Here is a 14,014-nt window from a genome sequence, read left to right as displayed (position 1 = left end):
TATAATCTCCATTGTTTAATCCTAATAACCTCCTATGATATAGATGCCATTACCACAATTTTAAAGATATTGAAAGAGAAATTCAGGAAGTTTAAGCAGCTCAGTATCACATAACTAGCAGCAGATTCTATCCAGGGCTCCAACATCAGAGGGCTACAACTTAGCAGGAAACCGGGGAGAAACTGATTGCTCATGAGCCCAAGTGATTTTAGATTTGCAGAGAGGAATCCTGTGGTCTACAGAGCCCTGGGAAGAAGATCTTCTTACTTCATTACGGCAGCTAACCACATTCAGCCCATCGCCTTCCCTGCTAAAGGCCACAAGAGGTGGCACATTTGTGAAGACAGGTGATAGCATTATCACATCCTAGCTGTGAATGATTTGACAGCAGGGTCATGTGAGTCATGAGCCACTGGGATCACCTGGACCATATTAAACAAAATCATTGGGAACAGGGAATAATTAGAGAAGAAATGTTGGTTTGCCATCCACAGGTTCTTTGACTGGAAGATACTTTAATTTATTTACCTTAATTATTTATCTCATCGCTGCAATGGAATACTTTTCAAAGTCTAAACCAGATTCAGCAAATTTGCATTTTACTGAGGGCTTAGATTCTGCAGTGAACCAGTAATTGAAAATCAAGTGTAATCACAATTTCCCTTGCTCAGCCTTTAAACCATCCAGTATGGACACAGATTACCTTGGCTTTGGTTGAGCATTGGAGAAAGTGGTGTTTCTTGCATTCAGGTGCTGCATGGTGTGAAAAATACATATCTCTAAACCTAAGAGTCACACTCAATGCAACAAGATACTCAATACAAAATGCATTTAAACACTGATTCCTACTGAGGAAACATGATTCTTTCTCCATCTGATGCTCTTTTCTGGATAAAGGATCATTCATTCTCATTCTCATTCTTATTCTCTCTCTTTTTCTCTCTCTCTTCTCCATCTCCATCTCCCTCTTTCTATCTGTTCACAATAGTTGAACATTAGTAACTTGAATGTGTATATGTTATGTTACAACACCACTGGGCTTTCCAAGACTGAAATGTAGCAAAATATATTTTATAAAGACTTTTAATGACTTTCTTGAAATATTCCAGCATTGGTTACCAAAGAGATATGTATAGGAAATGATAAACATTTATTATGATAATTTCTGCAGTGACAACAAAAACCACAGAATTAATACAAATGAACATGCTAAAGGACTTAGTGAATCATTTAAATTTGATTCATTCAACTTCTTTTTTTTGAGGACATATGAACTTTGCTAGCTCTTGGAAGAGTGGAAGAGGGAAGAATATAAAACTGTATTAGATACAACGTAATATTACACAAAAGCATGAGTTTAAAATTTAAAATCTATAGCCATTTCGATCTTATCATCCTAGGCTTATAATTTTGACTTTCTCCATCTCATGACTGGGTTCCATGGTTTATTTGTAAATTGATAGTCCAGATCACATGGGGAGGGAAATTATGTGTGAATCAAAGTGTGTTTCTTCTTTTCTTTTTAAGTATTTATGTCCCTTCTGGCATTCTCCTTTCTAGTTGTAGGCACTGCATTAGCAAGCCTAGATTTGTTTTCCAGTCAAGAACTACATACCAAAACACAAATACCTTTGAGAATCTGCATCTTGGAAATTGACCAGTACTTAATTCTGGAGTTTATAGACAGGCTATATTAGGATTTTATTTGAAGTTGAAGGATTGACTCAACAAAATTAACAGAAATATATTTTTAAAGCCACACCTGAAATCATGTCCATGTTTTCATCATGATACTGAGATCTTATTGGGTACTTTAACCACTATTGGAATATTCTGACATTTTACTATTTGATATGTATCAAAAGATATGACACCCATTAAACGGATTATAAGCCTCACACTTTTCTGGCTCTACAGAGTTTTTATTTTTAATGTGTCTAGTTATAAATAAAATGGAATTTTAGGATTTCCAATATAGGGAAGAGTGATATCTCACTACATCACTGGTCAGAACTTAGCATATTGATTTTTTTGGATAATTCTGCCACTGGGACATCATAACTAGCATCCACCATCAGAATGTTGAAATAGGGCAGTAATTCTGGGCCAGAACTGCCTCACCATCCCTCCCCCTTTGTTTAGCACAGGCTTCTTTAGTTAGCAGTGAGCACTTTCAATAGATCACAAATTAATCACAGCCATTAGTGCTCTTTACAGAGGAGACTGTGTGGTTGCTCCTGCGAAATGTTCTGTTCCGCAGGATGATAGTTAATTCATCTGGAACAATGTTAGTTCATCAAGGTTTGTGGTTTATATAAAGATCAAATTCCTGTAATTTTGTATGCCATCTGATTTAATGTCCACTTAGTTTAGCAGTTAGACAGCCATTGGCAGGCACAACACAGGAATCCAATATCAAAAACTGGAGAAAAGGCCAGTTTAATTCTTAAATGTTTAATTCAGGCTTTGGTAGACTAAGATTAAATGACTGCTTTTCTTTCTCCTGGGGAAATATATATCTAGATAATGCCAAATCTTATTAAGAAGAGCCTAAATAATATAAAACATGGTGTGTAAATAGGCCCATGGTAAAATCTATGCTTTAGAAGGGCTTATAATGGAAGAGGATAGGAAGGTGTGGGTTGATTTTGAAAGGAAATTATACACATTTCTTTGGAAGGTTCTCATACCAGATGCTCAAGTAAAATTACAACAGTTCACAGGCAAAGGATCAGTTGGAGAGAGTTTACTGATAACCTCCTTTCTGTGTGAGTTTGATAGACCTTCCAAATGCTTTCAAGCTGAATGAAAAGCTGAGGCTTGGTTTTGTCTCTCTTTATCCAGCACTATTTTTTAGTAACATTTTTGGTTAAGAGTGAAAACAGTCAATTAATAGAAAAATATTTGGGGAATACTCAGCAGTTTTTACTAGTATCAGCTTTGCTGAAACAGATGCAACATAATGAAAAGCTTAATTTCCAAAAATTGTTCCCCTTAGGTGTTCAGTGGAAGGGGAAAGGGGCTTTCATACATGTTTAACTATCTTTATTGATGCTCTATTAAACAAGCCAAAATAGGTTTCTCCACTGAAGGACTTCTTAGACTTCTAGAGCCTTAGAGTATTTACCACATTAATGTTTATTGTGAAGCTCCAAGATGGAGCTTATCTTTACCTCATTTGACCACGGAACACATTTTCAGAGAATACTTGGTAACAAGTCACTGATGAGAAAATGCCGGTGTAAAGTGCATTTCTTGCCATCAAACAAATTATAGGTAGATCAGCAGATGACAGAAATATCCCAACTGACCCTAACTATGATGACTGACAAGTGAATGTTTTTAATAATGAGCACTGTAAGAATTTCAAGGAAAGGAGCCTGGAGGGCTGTGTATGAGCTTGATAGATAGAACTCTGACTTCTCCTCCTTGAGCTTTTGTTTCATCTCCTGAATGCTCTGAGTATCAGAGATAAGTAAAGCAAAGGGCCTGCATGAACACAGTTAAAGGGCCGAGAGCTCCTACTCATCTCCCTAGTTAACCAGAACTTAGATTTGTTTAGAGGGAAGAATCAGACCATGGGCCTGGAAAGATAAATTTGACATCCACTTATAGAGAAGATTGCATTTTGAATTAGGAGCTTTATTTTCTAGAAAATTAGGAACAATAAGGGTTTTTATTAGTGTGGTTTTTCTTCTTTAGCTTTTGTTTTCAAGTAAAGCAAAACATTGTCATAACTTTGTTACTCAGGAAGACTAATTTTTCGTGTAAAGATGCCACAGGATTCAGGCCTAAAATGACAAGGGCCTGCATCAGGCCAGTGCCAGTGGGAAGGTGAGGGCCCTAAAGAAACAATGTAATAGCCAATGACTGCTCACTGAGGATAAGGAAAAGGGAGGCATCCCAGATATTGTCCTGGGTTGGTACCCAGGTAAAGGGCCAACTCAGATAGTTGGTATAGAAACACAAGTATGGGTGCATGTGGGGAGCAATAAAGTGCTACTCCTGGGAAGCAGCAGTGGTAGAAATTTCTATCTCTAGATTCCCTAAAAGAGAATTACCAGTGCATCGATTGATTCCCATGGGGGAACAGTGGTAAATAGTCCAGTTTCCTTAGATTTTAAATATAACAATTCCTGATACAGTTGGCCATAATTAATTGATTCTTGCAGTGCAGTTCAAAGGTAGTTTAGCCTATTCTGAAAAGATGCTATCCAAGATGTGAATATGAATCAAACTTGATTCCATCCTTAAGAATTTTACAACCACCCTTTAAGGAGGACCACTGACAATTTTAATAATGCATACTGAAGAGCATTACAGATACAACTGTAACTTAAGGTAGAACTGACTATCAACCAGGAGATGATTTGGGATAAAAGATGAAAAGGTCAAACCTGGTAGTTAGGGACCAGTGGTCATAGAAAAAGAGGTGGCTTTGAAGGGTAGATAAGATTTCATCCAAGATAATGAAGGCAAAATAAATTATAGGCTGAGGAACAATAATGATTAAAATTATAATTATATTAGCAATACCAATAATAATAATAGCTATTTTTTCATTGACCATATGCTAGGTGTCATGCATGAGTCTAAGTAATTTACATACATTACCTCATTTCATTTTCAAAAAATACAATGAGTTTATACTGAATTGTTAGGCAACTGGAACCCACTGAAGAATTTTGACCAGGGGAGTGAGTAACAATGGCTGATGCTTGGGAAGATGAACAGTGTTGAGCATAAACTAGTGGGTGGGTGAGTGATGGTCAGAATAGGAAGTCATTGTGATAATTCAGACTAGAGGTAACAAGCATCCAAGCTAAGCATCCAAACTACATAGGAATGAAAATCAAGGAAGGACCCAATACATTTTTTTCAACAAACCCCCACTGAATACCTATTCCATGTCTGACGTTATGTTAGGATCTGGGCAATAGAGGCAAATGAGAGAAACCCAATTCCTACCGTACTGACACTTAAAGTCCACCAGAGGACGTTGCAGAGAATACATTTCTGGACCTTGATAATGAATATTGACCGAAAACTAGTCTGGATGTGTGTGTGTGTGTGTGTGTGTGTGTGTGTGTGTGTGTGTGTGTACATGGCCTCCTACCCCGGTTTTTAGGGCTCTTGGATCTCAGTGGTATTTCACCTCTGTCTCAGAATTCTCCCACTTACTGATTGGCAGAGAACACAGTGGGTGGGACAGAGCAAACTCAGCTGCAAGCCAGGCAAAGACGGACATCTTCGGGGATAGCACAGCTTGAGAGAAAAAAAACATTTTTCTTAAAATTCTTCTCTTCCATAGGTCAGGGTAAGGATTAGGGCAACTGACACTGGAATGGAAGAAAGAGGATAGAAAAATACTTATACTTTGCTGTTCCCTAAAGTACAAACCAGACTATCTTCCTCATTGTGTGTGTATGTAAGTCTAGTCTAACCCATTACACAAACACAAAAACTGTGAAACTTGGTGTTTTGACCTGTTCCCACGAACTCAGAGCAGTTCACACTCATATTACCCAATTTATTTTCCCAACACTCCTATTAGGCTGATATTGTGAAACTTTCATAGAAAGCGACTCAAAGGTTAAGTGACTTACCCAAAGGCAAACAGGTAGGAGAAGAGATGGGAGCAGAGAAAGGTCTTCCAACTCACTTCTTCCACAAGATTACACGTCTGAAAGCAGTCTGAAATGGTGTTCCTAAAGCCTCAGGAAAGAAGCTGACTGGATTTATTACATAATGTGCTAAATGCTGTCTTGAAAAACTTAATTTAAATTGATAAAATAATAAAAAATTAATTCCTAGCAGTTGAGGTTAATTCCTAAAGCCTTAATTTAGGACCTTAATTCTTTGATCTAAAGTTAGGAAGAATGAGAGATTTGGCTTTTTGGGACAACTTATAATCGAGATCCAAGTTATCTTTTATAAAATAAAAAAGATTATAGTAATTTTTGTTCAGTGATCTGAAAATGCTTACTGTCTGAACAACCAGGTTGATGTGTTATGTGTTTTTTTATGAATATTTATCTCAGTTTTGTGGATATTTATTTCCTCATCACTTTTTTCTTGAATGTATCTTTTAAGGCATATGCATCATCGTATTAAACATCTATACTTTTGAGGGATAAGGAAGAGAAAAATAATGATATTTTGACTCTTTTTCTCTACCAAATTTTACTACGACATATTTTATTAAAGTTTTTATTTTATCACAGTGTATTCATTTAAACTTGGTATAAATTTGTTTTGTTGTGGTGCTTTAGCCACAAAATAACCACTCAGCATAATGGCTTAGGACTGAAATACATCAAAATAGCCCAACAAGAAATATTTTAAATATGGCAGCCTTAATTGGAGCTTTGGAAATAAATCTTTGAGTATAATAATTTATTCACTAGAGCTGTTGTCTCAACAAAGTATTTCATCTTAGTTTCCAAAGAGCTGCTATCATTACTAAATATATTTAAAGTCGAAGCAAAAAAAAAAAAGGATCACGTTTATTCTGGGCAAATATACTATAAAATACTCATCTGTTAAGAGAGTCATCTGCATTTTTTAAAAAAGATCAGATAGGCGATTATGTTCGCGTAGTTAATTAATAAAAAGGGAAGTAGGTAATGATTCACTAGGGAAACTTTTCTATCACAGTATCTGTTAGGAGGGATCCCATGCTGGAGGGACAATAACGGGGTGCTAATTCCGAACGCACACAAGGCTGTCCTACAAAGACATCAAGATTTGTAGGAAATCAACCCTCCAGCAGTCCTGGCAAGCCAGACTGACCCCAGCAAATGAAAATAATCAAAAGTAATTAGAAGCGTGCTGGACTACTCCTCGGAGAGCCAGGCGGGAGAGTAAACATGCCTGAATCCTCGAGCCACTGCGAAGGCCCATGTCTGAGCTGTTAGGTGCCCTGACCTTGTCCACATAAAGATGTGATTTATGAAGTGCAGGGCACAGCAGCAGGGCTTCTGTCTTCTCCTGGAGAACCAAATTACTGAGGTGGAGATTAACATGCTTTCAGTCGGGCCCATTTCCAGACCAAGGGAAATTTTTTATTTACGTTTTTTTTTACCTTTAATTTCCTCTTTTCTTTCTTTCTTTCTTTCTTTCTTTCTTTCTTTCTTTCTTTCTTTCTTTCTTTCTTTCTTTTTTTTTTTTTTAACAGTTCCCCTACCCCCATAGAGTTAAAAAAAAAAAAAAAAAGACAAAGTCCATCAAAAGAGACCAGAAATATCTCTCCTGAGCAGTGGATAATGTACGTTGGTGACCGGACACCCAGAGCACTTTTTATTTGTAAACTCTTATTGTGCGCGACCGTTTTTTTTGCTAGGTCTACCTACCCAACATGACACGATTCATCTTTAAGTTTAGGGAGCCAAGCTTGTGGAATACTCCCCTGACTAAAACATATAAATTAAAATTAAACAAAATATTACCTTTGATTCCGTGGCTTCCCAATCTAGTTTATCTTGCCTAAATGTGATTCTTCATTACAAGCCTTACCTATTAAGTAAAAAGATTTGACAGAAGGAATTGTAGGTGGTCAAGAATTTGGAGGGAAGGAAAGAGGAGAGACAAATTGGAGTTTCTGTATTGGGAGAAATATTTATATGCGAATCAGTGGGAAATCTCTTGAGTCCTAAAGATGTACTTATATTTTTTTCTTAGCTTTGTATCAGTTAAGTTAGGTAAGATTTTACAAAATCCGATTCTGATGTGGAAAAGGAAGCATTGATTTTCTTTTTAAACACACATCAATATCCATACATGAAGCTAATTTAATTAGCAAGCAGTTATTCAGCCAAATGTCAATTTCTCAGATTATTTCATGCTTCTTGACGTGAGCTGTGTGCAACAGGATTTAACAGGATCTCTGTGAATGAAACTGAACTTGAGCAATGGAAAAATGCACTTGTATGTTCTTGAAAAGCTACAAAAAAACAAAAGAAACAAATTAAAAAAACCCCACCAAAAACCCAAAAAACCCCCCAAAACAAAACAGTGTTAAAACAAAAATGTCAGGCTTGGAGCTCAGTGTATATTTAGCGTCCTCAAGAAACCCAAATCTACAGAATTAAGGGAACTCTACTTAGGCTGAGGTTATAAAGTGCCTTCCTCTATAAACTAAAAACATAATGTCAGGGTGAATGGGAACATACTTTATTAACTTTATGGTATTGAAAACTGCCAGCAAGTTGTCTTGTTTTTAAATATTGTCCTCTGTAGAGTGTTACAGGGTTGTTTGTCCACAGGAAGCCTATTAAAAGTGGACAGTGCAGTCATTTCATCTGGCTTTGGCTGGACTGCTTTTCTTTCCTTTAATGATGTGCTGGAATGTACCATGCCCATAGGGTCTCCATTAGCAGAACTTTTACTTCTGGGACAACCATGAAGTTTAAGGCTTAAAAGAGGCATCAGCTTACAGTCTTGTGGGAATCACTTGAATACTGGAGTACTAACTTCTTACTGCTTTAACTAATATATTGACTTATTTTAAATAAACAGTTACACAATGAAGGCAGAGCCAGTGGCCTTATTGGAAATCTTTGAGCCCTTTAAAGATTCTGCAATCCACGCAGATGGGGGAGGAAGGAAGGGGCCTGAGGAGGGTTTATGCCCTTTTCAGACCAGGAAGAAAACACATTAACCTCTCCCACCCCAGCCCTGCCATCAGCCAAAGGGGGATCTTTACAGCTCCCAGAAAATCTATCAAGTCACACTCAAACCTCGTATTTTCCAATGCCTTTTTCCTGGTAAACAACAATTAACAGAACAGGGCAGAAAAAACAATCATTCCTTCTGGAAAAATGTTTTTAAAGTATGATTCTTTTTAAAAAACATTGCCACCAAATCACTCTGTGTTCTGCTTTTCAACTGTACATTTGTTGTTGTACGTTCTCCTGTTCCGTTCCCTTAATACTTAGATCATCTGTGCTGATACATGTTTGCAAATTAAAGCTGGTTTGAGATTATAGTAAAACCATTATTTTTAATAGCCCATTTCAAGGGCAGCGCTAAACACTGCAGAACACGCATGTTACTGATTACTGCTGAGCAGACAGCAGCTTTTGCAGACTAATTTGTAACTGGGAACTACTGTAAACAGATTTCACCAGAAATCCCAAGGAATAAAGGGAATTGGTGGTGGTATTTGTCTCCTTGTATTTGTTTATTGTTTTAGAAACCTCCTGATGTTGAGCCAGTTAACCGGGGAGCAAAGCAAGCCCCCCACTGCAAAAACCTTTTCCTCCAGCCCTCCGGCTCCTCTTTCGTGTCACTTTTGATCAGGGGAGGCAGGTTAGGGTCTTGTCCTAAAGGGTTATTATTGAAATAGCCAGAGGCTCCTTTCATGAGAATCAAGGCCCTTCTAGCTACTCTGGGATTACAGGACCCCATTTTTAAACTTCAAGTTGCGTCGTCAGGAAAAAGCGAGGTCCGTGAAGTTATCACAGTAGAGTCAAAGAGGGGCGGGGGCGGGGGTGGGGGAACGAGAGGGAGAGGAGAGAGAGAGAGAAGAAATACTGAGATCTGATGTTTGCCGAGGTCCTTTAGTCTTTCTCACAAGTTATTCAGTGGAGAACCAGACTGAGGATGATGACATTAATAAAATAATAATGATAAGGCTAAATAATCCCCTATCTCTCTAGATCAATCTTCCAAGGACTTAGAAAGTGTTAACTCTTTTGGCTCTATCTGAGGAAGAGAATTTCATGCGTAGCAATAGCCTTAGCTCAGGTCCGTGTCTGCGGGTCTGTACTGCAGGGTGCACCCATCCGGTCTTGAGGCTCCGGAAGGCGCAGGATGGCGCGGGAGGCGGAGGGCAGAGCTCGGCTGCCGGCACCCGGCGGGCGGCAGCGGGTTCACCTGGGTGGCTGGAGCCGCCAGCGCCGCTACTTAATTCGGGGCGCAACGCCATCTACCGGCCTCCTGACGCACCTGCAAGTGCCCAGACCTTGAAAGTCGCCCCGCCTCCCCCACCCGAACCCAATATAAGGGAAAAAACTCCGAGGCCCTTTCCACGATTCCTAATTTAGCCAGGACCTGCCACTGATTCCATACGAACTTTTGTTTATCCACCGACGTTTCCTCCTTTTCAGAGCAGCTTTGTAAAGGGCAAGGAGGTGGGGGCCAGAGACTAGGGCGGGGAATTGGGGCGTTGAGCTCTCAGACCCCCTGATCAGGCCGCACTGTCTGGAGCAATCGGTTCCCCAGATTACTTGTATTTAACACACAATGCATCATAAAACAAATCCCTCATCCTGACAGGAAGAAAATAGAACAGCTCATAGCTCGAGCCGGTCTAATTTATGGCTAAATTAAAAAAAAAAAAAAAAAGCGTTGGGGGAGCTCCTACAATGGGCAAGTTGAGGAAGGGCAGGAAATCAATGGCAGCAGCAAACCCGGAGCTGTTAAAGGTTCTCAAGCGCCGAACTCTATGGGAATATCTGGCCGGGTTTTAGGTTATTTACAAAGGATTTTTCCTGTCCTACCTACCATTGCTGTGCGATTTTCCCGCAAACAATGGCCATTATCTGAAATAACAGTTCAATGTCACAGATAACAGGCCACCAAAACGAATTAGTCACCACCTCTTGTCATTTTCTTCCCCCCCATCCCTCCCTTTTGTTACTATTTTTGTTTTTAAATCAGCATTTTGGGGAAATACAGATCTACTAGATTTACACGTCTATTTGCACTTGGAGAAAACAAAAAGGGACTTGTACCGTCTCCGTTTGCAGATGAAGTTTAACATAGACGCGCTTTCCATCCCGTCTCTCTTCACCCCTCCCCCTCAAGTGTCCCTTGATTCGCTTACTTTGCTTAACTTTCCATTGTTGAGCTGAGAAGTTGGATTTTGTCCATTTGTTTTTATGAATGGAGTTTTGTGATAAAAAGCGTTCATTTCCATTTAACCGATGGATATTACTAAAATTTCCAAGCTTGGCTGGAGTAAATCCGTAGACACTTTTATTTTGCCACGCATTCCCTATATTCTTTATTCCAATGTTGTTTCTGGAATGTGTTGATAAAAGCTGACCATATATATTAGAAAATTATTAATCACCATATAGTACTGATTCCCCCAAAACAACACTTAATGATGTTAAAAGTTAAAAAATAATCTGAGTTATCAGTTCCACTTTGGGGCATACATGATGTTTTAGTTAATGTATCAGAGAATATAGCAAAAACTCACCAGACAATCGTCTACCTCTCTAAGCCCCTAATACGCTATTTGGGCAGGTTATATGCAAATAATGTTTCAGATTTTTAAATTCCTTCTAAGAAAAATATGATTTAAAAAGTAGCATGCTCTTCTGCTGACCTAACTATGATAATGGAGGGAAAAATCAAAGTACGAATTTCAATAATAATAATAAATACTTAACAGAAAACTGGAATGTCCTTTTCAACTTTTTAGGCTACTGTTTTCGGAGCATTTCTAAAGTAATTATGGTTAGCGTGAGCCAGCGTCTCTTCACCCTAAACCTCCTCCTCGCCCCCTCCAGCGCCTCACCCCCAGCCTCGTGCACACACCCTCACACCCCGAAAGCCCTTCTCCACCCCATTACTCCCATCCCCCAACACACACACACACACACACACACACACACATACACACACTTGTGCTTTCAGGACACCGAAACAGAGGATATTTCCCTGGGGAAAGAAATCCTGCCTGGCGAGATCTCCCCATTGGTTGTTTACCCAGAGAAATCTACATGTTTAAGGGGGATGGTGCATCCGTAATCAGTCTGTCCCTATAGGACTGAGTCTTGGCGACCTTTTTGTGACCTCTCTCGCCAGAGGAGGCTGCTGTCACTTTAAAAATTTACTGAAAGAGGAGCCTGTCTGGCTTCCGATCACTCTGGGCGGCGGGAGATAGCTCCCTTTCTCCCTCGCCCCGGGTTCTTTCTGGATGGCCGAGCAGATCCTCTTTAAAGAGACAGTTCATGAAATAGAAACCCAGCGGCTGAGCTACGAGTTGCGAAAGGGGACGATCCCGTGAGGGTCTAGGACCGGGGAAGGCGCAGCGGAGGATCAGAAAGGGGGCTAGAGCTCCCCTCGCCTCCCCAGGCCCCCCACCTTTTCAAACTCTCCTCCTCCTGCTTGTATCTCCCCCCCCGCACCACCACCACCACCTTGGAACTGGGAGAGAGAAGTGGAAGAAGTTTTAGTGGGTTTCAGATAACTTTCATTACACATCGGGCTGATAAGAGCAAGAGAAAGTGAGAAAAGAGGGAGGTGATGTGAACCAGAAGGAATAGCTCGGAACTCATTTAGGAAGGGGGAAAAAAGCCAAAACACACCAAACTCGGGTCACCCAGACGAGAGGAGACTTCATTTCTGGTCTTAAAAATACACTGTTGGCGGACAATAAATCTGAAACGCGTGGTCCTGGCGAGCAGATCCTAGAGACGGACAAAGTTATCAGAGACCATTCGGAAATCGAGACGCGAGGCTTTTTTTTTAAAAAAACATCTCGAAATGTGGCTCGGGATCGTATGAAAGGATTTTCGTGCAGGAAACCTGGGGGCGGCTGATTATTTTATTTTGTTTGTTTTAATTCTTCTGTGATTGCCTTTTATTGCTGAGTTGAGGCCATAGAAATCTTAAGGTAAGAGAACTCACTTTAAAAAAAGAAGTCCTGGCGATGTGCAGTTTGTTACTTGGGACAGTTTCCTGCCTTGGCACCCCTTCTCCGGGGCGCCCCCCGCCCCCCAGCCTTCTTTTCCTACTTGCCCGCAGTCTCGCGGAGCCCTGTGCTTATCTACGTTGCCGGGACTGGCGATTTCCTTGTTCCTCCTGTGCAACGGTGTGGTCTGGACGCGTCTCCGGGGTGGGTCGTCCGGCCTTCGGTGGGTCTCTCTCCCGGCTGTCGGCCTCCTTTCCTCGCGCTCTTCTCCTCCTTCCCCTCCCTCCGTGTGTCTGTCCGTCGGTATCAGGGACTGAGAAGGTGGGGTTGCCAAAATCTGAATTCCTGGCACCGGCCACGCGACTTTGGAGCCGCTTTCGGCCGAGTTCCACCTTGCCAAGTAACTGCTTTGCTGTCCAACATCGTGTGCTGCTTCGCGAGAAAGTCACATTCGGACCCTTTGGCTAGATTGTGGGGATTTTTTTTTTTTTTTTTCCTTTCGCTGTTGGATTTTTGAAAGGGCCTTTCTCTAAAGTCCACCTAAAGGGAATTTTTTTTTTTTTAACTATCTTTGGAACTTGACAGCTTTTAAAAACACAGGAGTGTGTTCGATGAAATGACAGAAGATGTGTTGTTACTTTATTTTATTCGAGATTTCCGAGACGATTAAGACATTTGGGAGACAAATGCTGTTGTGTTAGCAAATCAGAAGCGAATAATTCACCCAGGGGGGAAAGGTTTCTGGAGAAAGTTAAGCTTTTGTCTTGGGGCAAGAATACGGAGAGTAAGAAAGTTAATACTTTGGTGAAATATTTGAATAATCATATTACATGTATGTAAAAAGACATTCTTTGGAAATGAACCTGTTTTTAAATTAATTTCACTGTTGACAGTGGCAATGGCAATAATGTTAACACGGAGTAAACTTACACCTAGAATTTTTATGTGCATATGCAGTACTTAACCCTCGCAAAAAGGGAATGCTAGAAAGCTAAGGGGGTAAATGATTTTTGACTTTGAAATTAATAAGTTTCCCATGTCTTTCTGCAAATATGAAATGGAATTGGTGTTGCATTTCACTGCCTTCACCCTGTTTCCTTCATTAAATATTTCTCTAGTGTGTTAGTAGAACTACCTTTTTTTGGGGGGGAGGGGGGCTAGTCAAGAAAACAAACAGCAAATATCAACCAGAAATCAGACAAACTAAAAAATAAAACAACGATCCCAACCTTTTACTGTTTTAAAGTGTGTATTGCAGATGTTATTTATGTTTCCAGACATGTGAGGAGGGGGGTAATCTCAAGTTGCCATTTAAGCTGCTCAGCATTGAAAGTTGAAGAAAACAACTTAAAGTTTGTAATTTTA

At 40.0% G+C, this 14,014-nt stretch overlaps 1 protein-coding gene across 11 annotated transcripts in view; it reads left to right on the top strand.

Moving 5' to 3' along the window:
- Nucleotides 1–14,014, top strand: part of MECOM (MDS1 and EVI1 complex locus) — a 566,735-nt gene that overhangs the window by 490,804 nt on the left and 61,917 nt on the right. Inside the window, exon 1 of one of the 11 annotated variants that reach the window (XM_067737979.1) lies at nucleotides 11,900–12,631. The exons of 8 other annotated variants lie outside the window; for them this stretch is intronic. The gene's annotated coding sequence lies outside the window, so the exon portion shown is untranslated. Of the gene's footprint in view, nucleotides 1–11,899; nucleotides 12,632–12,738; nucleotides 12,873–14,014 lie in introns of those variants that run through there. 2 more of the 11 variants (XM_067737980.1, XM_067737976.1) reach the window with 2 other exon arrangements.

This window comes from Pseudorca crassidens, chromosome 5 (assembly GCF_039906515.1).
Source record: "Pseudorca crassidens isolate mPseCra1 chromosome 5, mPseCra1.hap1, whole genome shotgun sequence".
Taxonomy (NCBI): Eukaryota; Metazoa; Chordata; class Mammalia; order Artiodactyla; family Delphinidae; genus Pseudorca; species Pseudorca crassidens.
The sequence above is the reverse complement of the archived record's forward strand: the minus strand, read 5'-3'. Positions and strand labels throughout refer to the sequence as shown.